This window comes from Euprymna scolopes, chromosome 19, assembly GCF_053919585.1.
Source record: "Euprymna scolopes isolate OS-2025 chromosome 19, ASM5391958v1, whole genome shotgun sequence".
Classification (NCBI taxonomy): domain Eukaryota; kingdom Metazoa; phylum Mollusca; class Cephalopoda; order Sepiida; family Sepiolidae; genus Euprymna; species Euprymna scolopes.
In genome coordinates this window covers 144,424,528-144,444,130 of record NC_136500.1, presented here as the reverse complement: position 1 = coordinate 144,444,130, position 19,603 = coordinate 144,424,528, and the positions used below count along the sequence as shown (strand labels likewise).

Here is a 19,603-nt window from a genome sequence, read left to right as displayed (position 1 = left end):
GATATCCTTTTCTCTTCGCTGCAACCTCTATCTCATAAAAGAGATGTTGCGAGTTTGTCTCTGCTTTATCGTTATTTTCATGGAAAGTGTTTGACTGAGCTTCAATCTATGGTCCCTCCTCGCCAAACTTTCACAAGAAACACTCGTCTAGCTGAAAACATTATCAATAATTTTCCCCACTCTTTATCTGTGCCTAAAGCTAAACGTTGATTCCATGAATAAAGCTTCTTTCTTAGAACTGCACACTCTTCCGTTTTCCTGCTTCCCAGCTGACTACAATATAGTTGTCTTCAAGTCCAATGTAAACAAGTTTCTGATGAGCCGTTCCACTTAAGTTAACAAATTTATCGAATTTCCATTACTATCGATTACTATATTGTCCTTTTGACTGCTGTACACTCTTTAACCCTTGTCCTTGACTGGCCTCTCGGCCTTGATAAGTGGTGACGCCTTTGTAAAAAAAAAATAAATAAACTGGCGGTTGCATAAGGTTCGCTTACGGATTCGATCAAAATTATTTGACAACTTTTAGACATTTTATCTCAAACTTCCCCAAACGGCACCTGAACTACGAGTCAGTTAACAAACGAAAGGTCACCAATCCACTAATGATCGATCCTAAACTTAAGAAGTATTAACAGCTATTACAAAAAAAACTTGGGAGGGGGTATTGGGGTCGCATCTCTACAACCTGGAATAATGAACTATGTCATAACGTCACTTCCGTCCATGACGTCACTTCCAGCTAATGGGCACCGGTTTACCAAGTCAGTAAAAGATAGATACGTGGAGAGTATGGTTATTAACTTTAGTCCTAAAGTGAGCAAAAGTATTTTTGTTAATACATATTTATTTTTTAATGTGTTTTCCTCGACAATTATTCAATATTAACACCACATTAATTTCTGTGTATTTTGTTCTTTTTTGTTTTGGCGATCTATGTTACTAGTTCATCATATACATTCATGTATATCTTTATTAGTAGCAGTTGGAATAATAAAAGTAATACCATTGTTAACCGTAAAAAGAAAGAACTTTATTTCCCTTTTTTTACATGTTGGAGAGAGTAAACCTCTTGTTAATAAGGTTGGCCGACAATGTGCGTCTTGTTAGTTCGGTGGCTAAACGTGTACTGTTACTTGCCTGTTATGCTGGCTGGGACTTGGTTAAGGAGAAACAGAGAGAGAAAGAAACGGTATAGGAGTAGGAGAGAGGTGAGGAAAAGTCTTTTAAAACGCAGGTTGGCAACTGATCGGTCACAACCTTTTTTTCGACCTGACCCCTACCAGTTGCTAAGCAACAAAGAAAGAAAGAGAAAGGCTAAGAAGCTATATTTTTGGGGGGAATAGTATTATTTTCGTCCTACTTTTTGGCTTTATGGGATGATTCAAATCAGTCCTACAATGTTCCCCTACCAATTCACGGAGTGTTGCTGGTCCATCATATATGTCTTCCGTATTTTCTAGTATGACACTTCTAAAGTTTTCAGCAAGCTTTATGAAGGAGATTAATTGGGGTAGACGTTCATGGTTGTCACGTAGCATTTCCATTGTTATATCTGTTGAACTTTGTGTACTGCCCAATCTTATTATGGTAGCTCGATATTTATGGTATATTTCACTTATTTTCGTAATAAAATCTTTCTAAGAAAATTACTTTTTAATGTTAATTATTCTCACAGCACTTTATTTACCTGAATATTGTATTACACACACACACACACACACACATATATATATATATATATATATATATATATATATATATATATTGTATAGTGGACAGGAATATAACTAAAAAATATTGAATTTCATTATGAGTGTTTTTTTTTTCAGTATAGTCGTTGTTTTATAAAAAAATGTGTCTGTTTTTCGCATCAGTTTTGTCGCTCAGATGTTTTAAGTATTTCTTTTTATTTTTATTTGCTCTTAAGTTGGTTGTTTTTGTTTTACGGCATATCAACCCTTTTCAGGTTATTTAATGTTAAATCCAGTGATTTTGAAGAAAATTTTTTTAATAGAATATATTTGTTTTTTCCAAGTCGGTTTCTATTTAAGCCATAGTTGGGACCCTAACAGGTACTACCACTCTGGGTCATAGTGGACCTGGGAGCAATGGCAATTAAAGGGTGGCTGCACACTCCCCAAAGCCTGCAAGCTGGGGCCTCACCACTGGATATAGTTTAAGGTCATATCCAGGACCACTATTTGCTCTTAAACAAGAGGTATGGTGTTTATATCGTGTCATTTTCAAACAATTCTTACTCATATTGTAATATGGTATAAATTAGTTTCATAAATCAGAAGTCCTTTAATATTTTTGTCTTACATGAATAAATGCTAATTCTTAAATTAAGACTATACACATACAGAAAAAAATATACATATTTTGCAAGAATATGGCGTTTACATATTGTGTTGAATATGACTTTTCAAATTTGTGTGTTTTTTCATATGAGTCACTAAATTTGCTTTATAAGAACAAGAATATTCACATATTGTGCAAGAATGTGGCTTTTCTCCAGTGTGGGTTCTTATATGCCTCACTAAGTCTGATTTTTGTAAACAAGAATGTGCACACACTTCACAAGAATGTAGCTTTTCCCCAGTGTGAGTTCTCATATGTCTTGCTAAATTTGATTTTTCAGAACAAGAATATCCACACACTTCACAAGAATGTGGCTTTTCCCCAGCATGATTTCTCATATGTCTCACAAAATTTGATTTTACAGAAAAAGAATATCCACACACTTCACAAGAATATGGCTTTTCCCCAGTGTGAGTTCTCATATGTGTAAGTAACTTTGGTTTTTGAGAACAAGAATATGAACACACTTCACAAGAATATGGTTTTTCCCCAGTGTGCGTTCGTATATGTCTTACTAACAGTGATTTTTGAGAACAAGAGTATCCACACACTTCACAAGAATGTGGCTTTTCCCCAGTGTGAGTTCTGATATGTTTCACTAACGCTGATTTTTGAGAAGAAGAATATCCACACACTTCACAAGAATGTGGCTTTTCCCCAGTGTGCGTTCTCATATGTTTCACTAAAGATCGTTTTCTAGAAAAAGAATATCCACACACTTCACAAGAATGTGGCTTTTCTCCAGAGTGAGTTCTCATATTTTACTAAGTCTGATTTTTGAGAACAAGAATATTCATACACATTCCAAGAATGATTCTTACCGAATGTGACTTCCTATATGTGTCACCAAGTCTGATTTTTCAGTGCAAGAATATCCACACGCTGTAGAATAATGTTTTACCCTTTTTGTTTTTTTTACTGCAGTCTCAGTCTGAAGTTCTCAGAAATAAAATGGCCCACCACCTGAGACTAACACTTTAGCCATAAATGAGATACATAGATGTTCAAATGTTCCATTAAACTCCTTTATCACTCCTCACTGAGTTAGTAAAGAAATTGAGAACATAATATTCCTCTTCCTAATTAACCATTTTCATATGTTGTAGTATATCTTTCGTTTTGGTCTCTTGGTCTTACTGGATTCCAGGACAAAAATTTAACTAGTCTGGTGGAGTACCCTGCTTCATGCTATAACCTGAGGTAACATCACTTGAAGAAAGTGCACCATTCCTCGTAAAAGCTAATGTGGGTTAGCTGTAGTCAGGAGATATTGTTTGGGCTGCGAATACTATGTGATTTTGAATATTTGATCAGATTTTACTTCTACAGAAATGTATCCTCATTGCAGGTTCTTCTAACAAACACATGTACAGAGAGACACTCAAGGAAAGTGTCTAGTAGGCATTCAAGTTCATTCCCAAGTGTGATTTCTTATATTCATCATGAAGTCTAGTTTTCAAGAACAAAAATATGTATAGATTTCACAAGAATATGGCTTTTCCTTTTGTTTTATTTTACTTCAGTTCAAGTTCTCAGAAATCAAGGGGCCCACAACCTGGGGCTAACATTTGAACTCTATTTGAGATACATAGATATTCGAATGTTCCATTAAACTTCTTTATCTCTGAAACACCGAGTTAGTAAAGAAATTGGAAACATAGTTTTCCTCTCCTCAATTAACCATTTTCATACATTGTAGTATATCTTTCATTTTGGTCTCTTGGTTTTACTGGATTCCAAGATAAGAATTTATCAAGTCTGGTGAAATATCCAGCTTCGTGCTATTACTTGAGGTAACATCACTTGGAGAAGCTGCACCATTTCTCATAAAAGCTAATGTGAGTTAGCCATAGTGAGGGGATCTTATTTGGGCAGCGAATACAAAATGTGATTTTGAATATTTGGTCAGGGTTTACTTTTATGGAAAGGTATCCTCATGCTAGGTTGTTCTGGCAAACCCGAGAATAGTGTCCAGTAGGCATTCAAGTTCTCTCCTCAGTATGAGTTCTTAACTGTTTCACAAAGTAACATTGATTTTTTTAGAACAAGAATATCCACACACTTCAGAAGAATGTGGCTTTTTTCAAGTGTGACTTATGATGTTTATGAACAAGAATATCAACGCAATATCAAGCTTGTCTGTTTTATGAAATCGTACTTGGAAAAGTATATTTGCACAAATGTTTTGTGAGTGTGAGTTTTCAAAACAATATCGACACACTTTACGAGAATGTTTTTTTTTCTTTAATTTTTTTAATCAATTATTTTGAAACCAAGGTCATACTAGTTTATAGTGTAATGTCTATACAAAATGATACTCTATTAAAATTCAATGAGAGTGTTTAGACAGGAACATCTGAAACAAAAATGAAATATTTTTAGTATTCGCATATTTGTATTCTGTTTATAGTTGTCAATATTATTTGGGTGAACTTACAACCTCTAGATTTATTTCATCTAGAAAGTTAGGTAACCCATTGTAAAAATTCAATAAATATTTTCAAACTTGATATAAAGTTAGTTGATATAGATTTTTCTGAATTAGTCTTGTAATTGCAAACACATTTTTGCTTTCTTCAAACAGATACATATAATTGCATGAACAAAGCTTCTTTCTTAGAAGTGCACGCCTGCGGAACTCTGTTTCTTTGCATGTTTCCCGCCTGACTACAACCTGGTTGTCTTTAAGTCCAACATAAACACATTTCTGATGAACTGCCCTCTTAAGTAAGACACTTTATCAAATCTCCAATACTAACGATTACTACGATACTAACCCATTGATTTCTATACACACAATAACCCTTGTCCCCGAGTGGCTTCCAGGCTTTTATAAGTGGTGAATACCTTGTAAAAAAATGATATATGAATATGCAACGTAATAAAAATACTGACATCTTCGTAATATCTGCTTGCTTAATGCCCTAAAAGACACTGACATTGTTAAAAAAAACTAAAACTACAATATTCTATACATTTTATTTTTATGTTTTTTTTCTTCTAATACATTCGTCAGTTTAGCAATCCTGTTTTATTTGTCTTTAAATATTGGTACGAACACATTTTTAGTTTAATTCTCACAAAATGCATTAGCAAATAATCAGAGAACAATACAAAGCCTTCTTGAAAATATTCGTTTTCTCAACACTGCTATGAAATTACTTTTAACTGAGAGTACCCTAGACATCAACAAAGCTCACATTAGCATAGACACTGAGTATTGTTGTCATAAATGGTCGAGTGAAACTACCATAACTATCTTCATCTTAAACAAGATTCAACAAGAGTCTCACATCTTATAAATCCTGCTACTACATCTAAGCTCAACTCTGTCCTATCGCAACAATGCTACACCCCTATTCCTGTTTTACAAGTAATTTAATAGAATGTGATCTGATTAATTTATAATAATTTAATAATTTATAATATAATATTGTATATATTTCATAATAAAAATGTGATCTGATTCATTCATAATAATATAATCATTTATAATAATATAATATTGTATATATTTCATAATAAAATGTGATCTGATTAATTTATAATAATATAATATTGTACATACTTGTGGGAATTGAATTTTCAGGCTAACTCGATTGTCGTCCTTTAATTCAGAAGAGCGACCTAGCTACGTCACTTCCTGTTTCTCATATCTCTCTTTTGCGCTAGACCCTCAAGCAGTCAAGATGTAACAAATACCACTTCGGTGGCATCTGCCATCCAACAGCGCCTCTGACTAGCCTGTCAGCCTTTCGCAGCTATCAATCGCAAGTAACGTTGCTCATCTCTCAATGAACTCTCATTCTTTCTATCTCTTTCTTAATATTTCTCATGTATATTTATGTAAATAAATTGCATTTCTTTCACTGATAATTACCGGTATGTTTTCATCGTCATTATGCGACCTTTTGCTTTTTCAATCCTTCTACCATTCAATACATTCACCATTACACCATGGTGACGGGATCGTCTATCACACAAGCAGACCATCCTGTCCTCTTCATCAATGTTAAATATACTGAACCGGCTAAGAGATGCTGGCATGACAGTAAATATAAAAAAGTGTGTAACCAACAGTAATGAAATATCATTTTTGGGTTACTCAATATCAAAGGAAGGGATCTGTCCAGATGAAGCGTTAATAGAGAAAATTCTAAAAGTGGCTACACCAAAAAATAAGAGTTGGATTCTTTCTTGGGTTGGGAAAATTTTTATAGAAAATATGTACCAAAATATAATGAGTTGACAGAACCATTTGCAAAGTTAAAAAAAAATGTGGAGTTCATTTGGTTAGAACACCAACATAACGCCTTTGAAAACTTAAAACAGATTCTGGCGAAAAAGCTAATAGTACAAATATTTTACCCTAAGAAGGACATAACTCTAACTACTGATGCTAGTGAGCATCCGGTATTTTGTCATAAGATGGTCACCATGTAATGTACTTATCGAGGGGATTAAACAATGACTGGACACAATTATTCTAATATAGACAAGGAGCCACTCTCCATAGTGTGGACAACGGATAGAGCAAGACAGTTCTTGATGGGAAAAAAATTCTTGTTGAAAAGTAATCACAGACCACTGGAATTTATTTTCAACCCAAGAAAAGAAGTACCGAAAGTCCAGAATATTACGTTGGGCAATCAGACTGATGACATTCGACTTTGACATTGAGTATGTTAAAGGGATACGATACCGCACGTTGACGCCTTATCTAGATTGAGGTTTTATAGAGAGGATAAGGACAAAAATGACGAGGAATTTGAAGACACATTCCTGCACCTTGTAAAAACCGAAGTAATATCTGTAGATAAAATGGCTACTGAAATTACGAATGACCCAGTGTTGAGGATAAAAAGAGAATCATTGGGGAAATTGTTGAATGGCGGAAAGACCATTCAAAGAAATAAGACATAAACTGACTATAGAAAACGGGGTAATATGTAATGGAGATTTGGTAGTTCCCCCAGAAACAGAGGAAACAGGTTATAAAAAGTGTAAATGATGATGTATATTGTGGAGTAGCAGCTACACGAAGAAGATTAAAATTGGTGGCCGGGATACTCAAGAGACGTAGAGGACTATGTAAAAAGATGCACAAAATGCACAGTACTCAGAAATTTTAAGCAAAAGAAAATACATGTGTGCCCCCCCCCAAGAAGCAGAAGCGTGGAGCAGAGTACACATGGATCATTCCTATGTCAATGAGATAGGACTATTATTAATATTAGTAGACGCATATTCAGGTTGGCCTGAAATGGTGACAGTACCTAATAAAAAAAGTACCACCGCCAAATAAATATTAAGAGTAATATTTTTAAGAAATGGGATAGCAAGAACATTGGTAACGCGTAACGCACCAGAATTTGCAGATGCTGATTTGCATGAATGGTTAAGAAAAATAAGATGCAGACCTTACAAGACCCCTCCCTACCATCCTCAAAGTAACGAGATAGTGGAGAAGATGGTCCCGTCAGTAAAGTAAAGTCAGTAAGAAGGGAATAAAAACATGCATGCAACAGAAGGGGAAAATCGATGCTTTCCTACCAAGATTATAACTAAGTTATAGAACAATTCCGCATGCAGGCAGGCCAGAAGGTCCATCTGCCTTAATAAGCAGACAATTAAGATCCCCTTTGACTATGTCATATGCCACAGATCAAAAGATGTGGGACAAAAGAAATAGGAATACAAAAGCCGAGACAACAGAATTTATTATGTAGAAAGGATATAATACTGCAATTTTAAATAAAGAAAACTCATGCTGACTAAATAAGATCCCTAAGAATAACAATGGAATGAGGAAATGCCTTCAGAGCTGCCCATTATTGACATAACAGAATAGTTACTACAGAATGAGACTGTGGAGGAAGAAGTAGAGAGGGACAAGGCAGAAGAGGAAGCTCAGAACATGCAGGAGGAACACTGCGATTAATGGGGAAGACGTGATAGATTCAGAAAAGAAGAGAGATAAAGGAAAATGTTTAGGAGGGCACGAGAAGAAGCACAAGACGTACTCACAGTATAAAGCCCCTTCGTTATAGGGAGATGTAGTGAAATTACAATTAAGTATAATTTACATATGAGCAGATAGCTCATATTTATAAACCGACACCAACTAGAACAAGGGGTTGTTGAACCCTTGCTCAGCCTTATGCACATATATATTATGTATTTATTTGTTAGGGTGGAGTCAATACTTATCAAAGATAAATGCTGCTCAAGAAAAGGTTTAGTGAAATGAAAAGATTGTCAGCTGAAAGATAATGTTTGTGGCTTGGAACTAATAAAACAAATAACATTTAGTTATTTATGACAATGTGTCTGTTGACATTGTACTTTCTGCTGTAACATGTTTCAAAGATTAACATGGAAATTTCTTGGAAAGAATCTTTGCTTGTAGTAACTCTGATGTAAAAGGAACATTCTTTGCAGTTAGTAAATATGAACGTCTGATATAGAGAACAACTCTGAGAAATGGATTGAAAATAAGCAATCCCCGTCGTCACTAGATTAGATTTGTTAAGTTGCTTATAAACTCTGTCAAATAATAAAAATATTTGAAGCGAACCTTCCTCATTTGGATATGGCACTTCAACATAAGATGTATCTAAGTTTTATAAAGCTAGATTATTGCATCAGGAGTTTAAGAGCAGTAGGAAGATCAATCCATTCTTTCACTAAACTTAGAAATAGATTTGATACAGGTCTTTTATTTTAGATGTGGTATGAAATTGTTCTAGGATTCTCACTGGAACTGGAAAAGGGGTTTGAGCATCAGTTTTGAAAGCAGAGAAGCTTCGTTTTCAAATTCTTAAAATTAGCAAGCTATTTCCATTGCACCACATTCTCCTGATCAGAAGTGAGAAAATAAGCAAGATTTTGAATACAAAAGCTCATCAAACTGTTGCCATATATTAAAAATAAACAAATCTGCATATCAGAACCTAATAGATAAAATTATTTTAGGGGATTATTGTAGGTTAACACTGTTGGCTCCCCTTCCCACAAAAGGTGAGATTCTATTTTTTCGACAATTACATGGGAATATCCTAAAAAAACTTGACAGACAGAAAAAACAACATACAAATTACTTTTGAATTTTACATTATATTTGTACACGAAACTAATCTGCAGACGAAAATTCTAAAATATTTTTTCTTTCTGGCAATTTCTGTTTATTCATTATAATAAATTAAGTGCAAAAAATAAATAACAAATAAATGTGAAATATAAAATCGACAATAGTTTTGTTTACATATTTTCTTTACACTGAGAGCCACCATGTTAAGTGGAACACATACTACAATCATTGTGATTGGTTGAATAAAAGCAAGTAAATGAAAAGTGTATTCTGATTGGTTACTTTTTGTTTATTCAGAACTCAAGATCTAATTTGACGATTAAAATTCAAATTATTAATTAATGCACCAAAATCTTGCATGTGAAAAATTTTCTAAGGTGTCTTATGATGCTATACACATTATTTATACAAAAATAATATAGAAAAATAAGCCCTATCCATTTTATATCATTAAAAGGTGATAATTTTCGCCTTGGGCTTATCCATCACGAGATCATTACATTTTAAGAAATCACTTTAATCGTACTGATTGCTTTATGGGTCAGATTACTTGTTTATATAGAAGTCACTACAGACAATATATGAAACCACTTGATAAAAAGATTTAAAAAACTGCAGATGCTCAACACAACTTTTCCATTTGCCTCTCTTTAAAGTTAAAAAGTTCTTCACTTTGTTTAGCACCTCTCACTCCAAACTGAAACTACAGTGAAGGAACTAGAAGGCAAAATACCAGCCATTGCCCAAAGAATTAAACATCGCATGGCAAAGATTAATGCAAAGACACAGAATAAGCTTTTTGCAAACAATCCCAGAACTTTCTACAGGAATCTAATAAGAGAAGAAATTAAAATCCAAGATCCCCCATGTAAACAGGAATTAGACCATTACTGGAGACCCTTATTTGAAAAAGAGGAATACATAACGAAGAGGCCCAGTGGATCGGGGATATTATCAATGCAAATAAAAATAAAAGAGAAATGCCAGAGCCAGAAATAACGCCAGATAAAATAAGATCAAAGCTGGCACGAGCTTCAAATCACAAGAAACCTGGCATCGACAACATATCTAACTTCTGGTTAAAACAGCTAACAGCATTGCATGATCATTATAGCAGATGTTTCACCAGAATATTGAAAGCTTATGAAGCGACACCATCATGGCTATTAAAAGGCGATACAAGCTAGCACCTTTCACTCCAAACTGAAACTACAAAATAAAATGAAATTACAGCTTCAAATTCAAAATTCTAACCAGACACACACTCGAACAACAATTCACCTCCTCCCTTCGGGCTTACATTTACAAATATCCTTGGACTTAGAACTAACAGATGATGTAAAATCATTTCTACTAGGAAATTCCCCATAGGTGAAACAAACTTGCATTCGTCCATCCTTTCTAACATCTTCTACATATCAGGTTATCTTCCATTTTGTCATGAGAGCTCTGACAGACACATGCATGGACTTTGAGTTTATATTCGAAACATGCTCCCCATGATGAGAGAATTTAAACTAACCTTTCAATTTTCAATGTGACTTTTAATTTTCCAAGTTCCACTCTTTTCATTTTTCAACGCTTTCAAATTTCCAAGTTCGATGTGAATCATGTAATATTTCCCTTTCTTAACACTTCCAATTTTCAAAATCCCACTTTCGAAAGAAGATTGTATTTTTTCTGCAACCTCACTTCAGGCTAGCTACTCACAGTTATATGAATTTTTTTTTCTACATATTTAGACAGCCATTCTGAACATGAGGAGGGGAGATGTTTTGTAACAATTCTCTATTTTTACCTAACAACTTAATAAAAAAAAGATGTTGTAAAACGTTAATTAAACTTGAAAATACTATTAAAAAACCAAGAAGAAATATTTGTGAGAGTGAAGATTCTTTATATGTTGATAGTTGTTACATTCGCTTCATTTGATTGGCCGAAGCTGATTATAAAAAGCCTGATTCTGCAGAAGGCCACTGTTTTTGGATCAGTCCAGCATTGTATGATAGGAAGACTTATGTTTGCATTAATTTAACCTGACCGACAATGTGCTTATTTCTTACCTACGCCATAGGTCACAACAACCATTGTTGCAAACTTTTGTGAAACTACTTTTCAGTGGAAATTCACCACAATTTGAGTATTTTTTCACATTTATTTTACAAAGTGTAGGCATTGCTCATTAAAACTCTACAAGTAAGCTACATTCGTTTGTTTCTGTTGTTGAATGATTCTCTAGCGACAAAATATGCAAGTGTAGAGAGATTTTTTTAATGTTAAAACAAGGAAAAATTAGTTTTGTACTCAGGTGTCTAACAATTCGACCAACTTCAAATTAAATTATTGTGTTTATGGAAAACATTATTTTCTTAAAATATACCAAAAGTTTTATTTAGATAAACATTTTTGACAATAATTTAAATGTCTATTAATATATTTTTTTAGGAGATATTTTTAAATTAGAGATTTTTAATTTTTATTCATGTCTGTTATAAAGCATGGTGGGCCCTCTTGCACTTTAAGTAAATGGAAATTAGGACAATAAAAAAGGAACGGCAGTCGGTTGACACCTGTTGAAAGAATGCAATTTGATTGGATAGAGAAATATTGACGTCATTACTTTGAAATATTGATAAAATTTAAAAATTGAAATTGTTGAAAAAGAATTGGAAAAGAATTTAATAACTAAGTATTTAATAATTAATAGTATTTTAGACTTTTAAAATTTTTTTAAGTTGAGATAGAATTTAAGAATTGAAATTATTGTAAAAGAAGTATCTAATAATAGTATAAAAATAATTAATGGAAAAGCATTTTCAAAAGAGTTAAAGTAACAATTCGATCGCTGATTCATAGTGAACTATTTTACTTTCATTTTAAATTAAAAAACGTAAATAAGCTCTCCAGTTAAAAGATTTTTTGAAAGTTAATATAGAATTTAACAATTGAAAGTATTTTAAAAGAATATTTCCGCGTATAATATGTATCAGAGAACAATATCAGTTCTAATTATCTTTGTTTGGTTGGTAAAAAAATCTGTTTTATACTAAATAAAATTTTTTTTAAAAAAGTACTTCACGGGATACGAGGACCCTGCATAAACAGTTTTCTTTAAATGGTTTCTCCTTGAAATGCGCAAAAAAAGTTTTTTTCACTTTCTTGGTATTTATCTCATAAAAGATCTGTTTTATACTAAATAAAAAAGGTACTTCACGGAATATGTGGACCCTGCGTAAACAGTTTTCTTTTAATGGTTGCTTCCTGAAATGCACAAAAAGGTTTTTCACTTTCTTTGTATTTATCATATAGACCTTTTTTTTATCATGCGTGTATTTATTTCTAAAACAATCATTTATTAAAAAAATTTTCGTTTTCCAATATTGTCAATTTCAATATCGTTTCTTTTTTATCATTTCTAATTAAATAAAATTACATTTTAAAAAAACCCTGCATTAATAAAAATCATCTATTACAAAAAAATTATGTTTTCTAATATTGTCTATCCATTTTATTTATAAAATAACGTCATAATTTCTCTATCCAATCAATGGCATTCTTTCAACCGGTGTAAGACGATTGCTGTTCCTTTTTTATCTTCCTAATTTCCATTTACTTAAAGTGCAAGAGGGCCGCATGGTGGAATCAATATTTTTTTTATTGGTTTGCAATAAAAAATAAACGGCATTTTTATGTTTAAGATTATTTTATATGTTACTGAATGGAATTTTCAAAAAGCATTTAAAAAAAAAAATGCGGACCTGTACGAGAGTGCCACCCCCTCTAAAAATTTGTTTTTCTACCAACTTTGAATTAAATTATTATGTTTATGGTAAACATTATTATTTTATTAGAATCACAAAGATGTTACTTTTAAACGCAAACTTCTGACAAAAATCTGAATGTAAATTAAATGATATATTTTTTAGGAAATAATTTATTAGAGATTTTTATTTTTTAGGCAGATTTGCCGTTTAGTTGTACAAATAGCTTTCAACCTTATAATAAAAAAAAGGGATACGTTGGGTCGTAAGCGGCATATATCCAGAAGCTTGTTTACGTAAAATTTATTTTAGATTAACCATATTATTTAACAAATAAAAGGATTAAATGCGTTGTATTTTATAATTTAAAATTTTTATTGTATAATTGAAAATTTAAAACAATACAAATAGTACGTTGGTTAACAAATAAAAAAAAAGAAATAACGAAAGAATAAGTTTTAAAATGATTAAATGTGTTTTATTTTATAATTTAAAATATTTATTTATAATTAAAAATTTTTATTTTATAATTGAAAATTTAAAACAATACAAACATTACTTGGTTAACAAATAAAAAAGAAATAACAAAAGAATAAGTTTTAAAATGATTAAATGTGTTTTATTTTATAATTTAAAATATTTATTTTATAATTTAAAATTTTTATTGTATAATTGAAAATTTAAAACAATACAAACATTACTTGGTTAACAAATAATAAAAAATAATAATGAAAGATGAAGTTTTAAAATGATTAAATGTGTTTTATAATTTATGATATTTATTTCATAATTTAAAATTTTTATTTCATAATTTAAAATTTAAAACATCATCTTGTATTATTTAGCTTTTTTTAATTCGTTAAACAACGTGATTAATTTAAAATTAAATTTTAATCATAGGTTACACTTTCAATACTCACCTAAATATTAAAAAAAAACAAAACTTCTGTTTACGGCAGATTTGCCGTTTACTTGTACAAATAGCCTCGATCCCTGTTATCAAAAAAGGTACATGTTGGGTCGACACCGGTATATATCATAAACAGAAAGTTTGTTAATATTTACGTGATTACTGAAAATGGAACCTTGTGATTAAAATCTCATTTAAATTAACCACGTTGTTTAACAAATAAAACAAAAAAAAAAAGAAATAATGCAAGATGAAGTTTTAAAATGATTAAATGTGTTTTATTTTATTATTTGAAAATAAAATCATTAAACAGTATAAATAAAATGTTGGTTTTGTTCTCGAAAATAAATAATGAAAGATGAAGTTGAATATTAAATTATTGTGGAGACGTATCTGCATCATCATATGCATCCGAGAACAATATAAAATGTAAAATCAAACCAACGTATTATTTGTATTGTTCGGTGTTTTAAATTTTAAAATAAAACACGTTTAATCATTTTATTTGTTTAACAAGGTGGTTAATCTAAAATAAATACGTCAACAAACTTCTGGATATATACCGGTGACGACCCAACATGTCCCTTAAATATATATATATATATATATATATATATATATATATATATATATATATATATATATATATATCCGAGTTGGAGGCTATTTGTACAACTAAGCAGCAATTCTGCCCTTTTTTTCTTATTATTATTCAAGTCTTTATTAAAGAATGGCGGAATTAATATTTTCTTTTATTGGATTGCAATAAAAAAAATAATGAACGGTATTTTAATGTTTAAGATTATTTCATATGTTATTGAATGGAATTTTTAAAAAAGTATTAAAAAAACTTACCTTTCATTTGACAAATTAAAAAAAAAGAAAAGAAAAGGCGGGTTGAACTTGTTTTTCTTTTGTGGTCAAAACAGAAATTTTGTTTTGTTTGTGGTGATTTCTATAGTAAATGGATAAAAGTTTTGTTTCGTGTGTCCAATTCATTAAGAAATAAAATATATGAAAATATAAAAGAATCAAAATTAAAAGGTGAAAAACACGATTTAAACGTGAAATTATGTAAAGAGAAAATCAACTGCTAAGGAACAATGGATTTCGGTCTTCGTAACACGGTGTAATCATTATTTTGTTCCTTGTGTAAAAATGCCCGTTCATTAGTTAAGTGTGTCGAATCTTTTCCTATCAGGTTAAGATTATCTTTGTAAACATTTAAGGCTTGTTTGAGTTTCTTTATTAAATTTGTCTTTTGTGTAGAGGGGACAGGATGATCTGCTTAGTGCTTATGTTATAGACGATCCCGTCCCCATGTGTATGGTGAATTGGTGAATGTATTGAATGGTCGCATAATGACAGCGAAAACATACCGGTATATATCAGCGAAAGAATGCAGATTTATTTACATGAGAAATATTAGAATATAGACAGAAAGAATAAGAGCCCGTTAAAAATAAGAGATCGTTACTTGCGATTGATAGCTGCGAGAGGCTGACGACGGGCTAGTTAGAGGCGCTGTTGGTGGCCGATCACCAACAGGAGGAGCGACTCTTCGTTACATGTTGAGTGTTGACTGCTCGAGGGGAGGGAGGGGGGGAGAGAGAGAGAGAGTGAGAGAGAGAGAGAGATCAGAAACAGGAAGTCTCGTGGCTGTGTTGCTTTTCCAAGTTAAAGGGCGACAATCGAGTGAGCCTGGGAATTTCCATTCACACATTTGTGTGTATCACTAGGTGTATCAGAATTTTAGACAAGCCGCCATAGAAAACGACTGTTTGAATAGACTCCGCCAATGTATACAAGCTTATAACAAAATGAAAATGTAATTTCAACCCCTAATTTTTATTTCAATAAAATGAGAAAAACACCAATTTTAATATCATAAAAGGTTTAATCGAGAAATATACAATTTTATTTTTTTTTCCCCCTCGATTTTGTTTGAGAAAGCTTTCACGGAAAGCCAAAAACAGTAACGCTAGTCGAATTCTAATATTAATATATAACTGCCAAAAAAATAGCTTACCTTTTCCATTTTACAAAGATTGGCTTTTTTCTATTCTTTCTGTATGAGATTTTATCAATATTTATATATTATAATCTATATATTTTTTTAAATGAAAGAATTTTTCAACCAAGTCTCACGGCATAACCGTGTCTCCGGTAATAGGCTTTCATCCATTAAAGAACCCGGATGTTAACAGAATTCTCACTTTGTTATCTATGGAAGTATGTAAGTGGAAAAAAAATAACTATTTCAAAAAACGTTGCTAAATTAACTGTTAATGCGCCGATATTAACTGTGCATTCATGGAAGCTACTTGTTCCCTGCAATGTTAAACATTACTAGTATTTTCTGTTAAATTTGTGTTCATTGTACGTTGCCCCCCCCCCATTTGGCAATAAAGTGGGTGCCCATTTTACGTTAAATTATTATAGAAAAGTGACCCCCCCTTTTTTCCACTAACATTTCTTCATATCTTGGAAGCTACTCGTTTGCCGTAATTTTAAAGGTTATTTCCGTTTTCAGCGCCCCCGAAAACCATTAAAAGTGAAAATTTTGAAGGAATTTTCGAGGGTGGAGTAATTTTTCACATTTACCCTATATGAATAAACAAATATTTAATGTAATAATAACGAACAAAAACACGTTTTTTTTTTAAATATAAGTTTTTTTATTCAGTTGTGTATAAAATAAATGAATGTTTATATATATATATATATATATATATATATATATATATATATATATATATATAGCCCCTTTAAGAAATTCGTTTCTTATCGTTGAGCACTTTCAGTTGAATTAAAAGTCGGTCAATTTAGCTCTTATGCGTAGATCATCGTATAACGATTTGATCACTGTCTGTCTGACGTAATGAACATTTAAATTAAAATGTTTAAAATTCAACGCTATTTCACACGGTTAATGGTAGCCGAATGGATACGGCCCCCACTAATCGAGCCAGAGATGTCTTGTGTCGCGGGGTTCGAATCATTCGACTGGTAGTAATCGTGACACCCTGCACTGAAGAATCCCGAAAGGATGAAACACTAGTGTCTGTAGGTATTTAATTATTATAGTAAAAAAATAATTATATATATATATATATATATATATATATATAGTGTATATTTAGGCAGCATATTCTCCTTTAAGCATATGTTGTTAAACAGCACAGCATTTTCTTGTTTGACAATTTTCCGTTTTATTTTTTCCAGTTTTCGAATAATCCTTCTTGTGTTATATGTAAAATGGTGTAAAAGTGTTCCATAGTCTGCGAGCGCTTTCGCTGTTTCCGCCATCGTCTGGCTGGTTATATAAAAAGTCGTTTTAAAATTACGTCGAATGATAAGGTCGTGTTTTTAAAATTACATCGTACTATAAGATCGTTTTTGGCTTATGTGGGCTATTTATATACAAATTTATTGGACAGTTTTTTTTTGTTTTTATATACATTTTTATATATATATATATATTTTTATATACATTTACAGAGGCATTTTAAAATATTTTTGCTGGATTCATAATTTATATTGTTTATTTTGGGTTGTCTCACTTTTATATACAATGCCTCCAACACCTTCAGTTTCCTAACGTTGGAGTCTGTTTGTAAAATTTTGGTATTTTTTACCATGATGTTTCTAAATTGAGAATGCTGGCAGCCATGTTTTTTTAAATGTTGCGCGATAGAGCTAGTATCGGAAAGATGAAGCGTTAGTCTATGGGACAACGTGTTGGTAGTATGACCAATGTAAGAGGAACAGTTAGAGATACACTCTCCTATTGGGCAATTAAATTGATAAATTACATTGTTCTTTTCCAACACTTTGTCCGCTTGCGAAATATTGTTATTAATTACAAGATTAGTCGTTTTCTGTTTTTTATAATAGATAATGAACTTCAACCCTCTACCGCTGCTGGGAGATATGTATCGTCGAATTATGTCTTTTAAGACCCTTTCGTCTATGTGATAGTTTTTATGTAACTGGTTACAGTAAAATATATTTATGGGTGACGGATTATTATCCCTTTCCCTACCAGCAGCATGACTTACATTGTTAATAAACAATTTAATTTCTTTATCCACTAGAAAGTTTGGAAAATGATTATTTATCAGTACCTGTTTTATGTTTCTTAATTCACTGTAGAAGATTGTTTTACTAGACGAAATCATTTTTGCCCGTTGGATAAGGTTTTTTTTATTATTGCTACCTTATAACGAAATGGGCATTCACTTCTATAATTTAGGATACATGAATTAAGAGATGTGGGGTTTTTAAACACTGAAGTAATAAATTCATCATTGTTGGAACCAATATAGACGTCTAAAAATGGTATCTTGTTATTTATGTTGAGCTAAGTAAAGTTAAGGACGGAGCTAGTTTGAAATGTACATCTTAAATCCTCCATCTCTTTGATATTATCGGCAAGTATAAATACATCATCAACGTATCTAACATAAATGTAAGGCTTTTTTGTAGAGTTGAATATTTTATTTTCCAGGTTGGCCATATAAAAATTACTGAAGGTTGGGCCCAGAACAGAACCCATTGCCACGCCGTCTATTTGTGTGTATATATTCCCGAGGTGATCATAGAACGGGACCTCAGTAGCACACATTACTAATATCTTCTTCAAAATCATTGGGTTCATTTTAAGTGGTGGAAGAACTGGATTATTATATATATATATTACCAATAATAATATTAATTGTCTCGTGTACTGGCAAGTTAGTAAACAAACTTTCTACATCTAGTGAGGCAGTTATTTTATTATTAGTTTTTGTGGCGTGAAGGGTCTGTAAAAATTCGTCTGTGGATTTTACACTATATTTGCAAGGCAAGTATGGTGTAATCAGTTCGTTAATTTTTTTAGTTAACTTGTAAATTGGTGTTGTTACTTGGGAGATAATAGGGCGGAGCGGGTAGTTGGATTTGTGTATTTTTACGTTACCATACAGGTAACCAGGCTTGTAGTCGCCTTTAATTAGGGGTAGTTTTAAATGGTCTATTGTAGCATTATTGGCTGTGATTAATTTATTGACTTTCGTTTTTAGATCGTTGACAGAACTTTTTCTAACTTTCTTAAATTTATTAGGGTCATCCAAAATAGTTTGAAGTTTCTGAAAATACTCGGCTTTATCCAGTATTACATATATGTTGGTTTTATCAGCTTTCTTAATAGTAAGATTAGGGTGACTTCTAAGTTCGTTCACGGATTTTTTTAAGTTACTGGTTAAGACGGTATTGATTTTCTAAAATCTGTTTTTTATGGCCTCAGCCTTAAGAATATCTTTTATATTTGGGTGTGTGGTGATCATTTGTTCTTTTTTCCAGATTAACAATGTTTTCATATAAAAGTTCGATTTAAGCCTTTTGAAGAAGTAGTTTTATATATATATATATATATATATATATATATATATATATATATACATATATATATATATATATATATATATATAACTA

At 31.7% G+C, this 19,603-nt stretch overlaps 1 long non-coding RNA gene across 1 annotated transcript; it reads right to left on the bottom strand.

Annotated features, from left to right (window-relative positions):
* Positions 1-1,011: 1,011 nt before the first annotated feature.
* LOC145240024 (uncharacterized) lies at positions 1,012-15,437 on the bottom strand. Its single transcript, XR_013862468.1, has 2 exons — positions 14,984-15,437; positions 1,012-4,723 (listed from the first exon to the last, which is right to left on the bottom strand). It is a non-coding gene; the product is annotated as an uncharacterized LOC145240024 (long non-coding RNA).
* Positions 15,438-19,603: the final 4,166 nt, after the last annotated feature.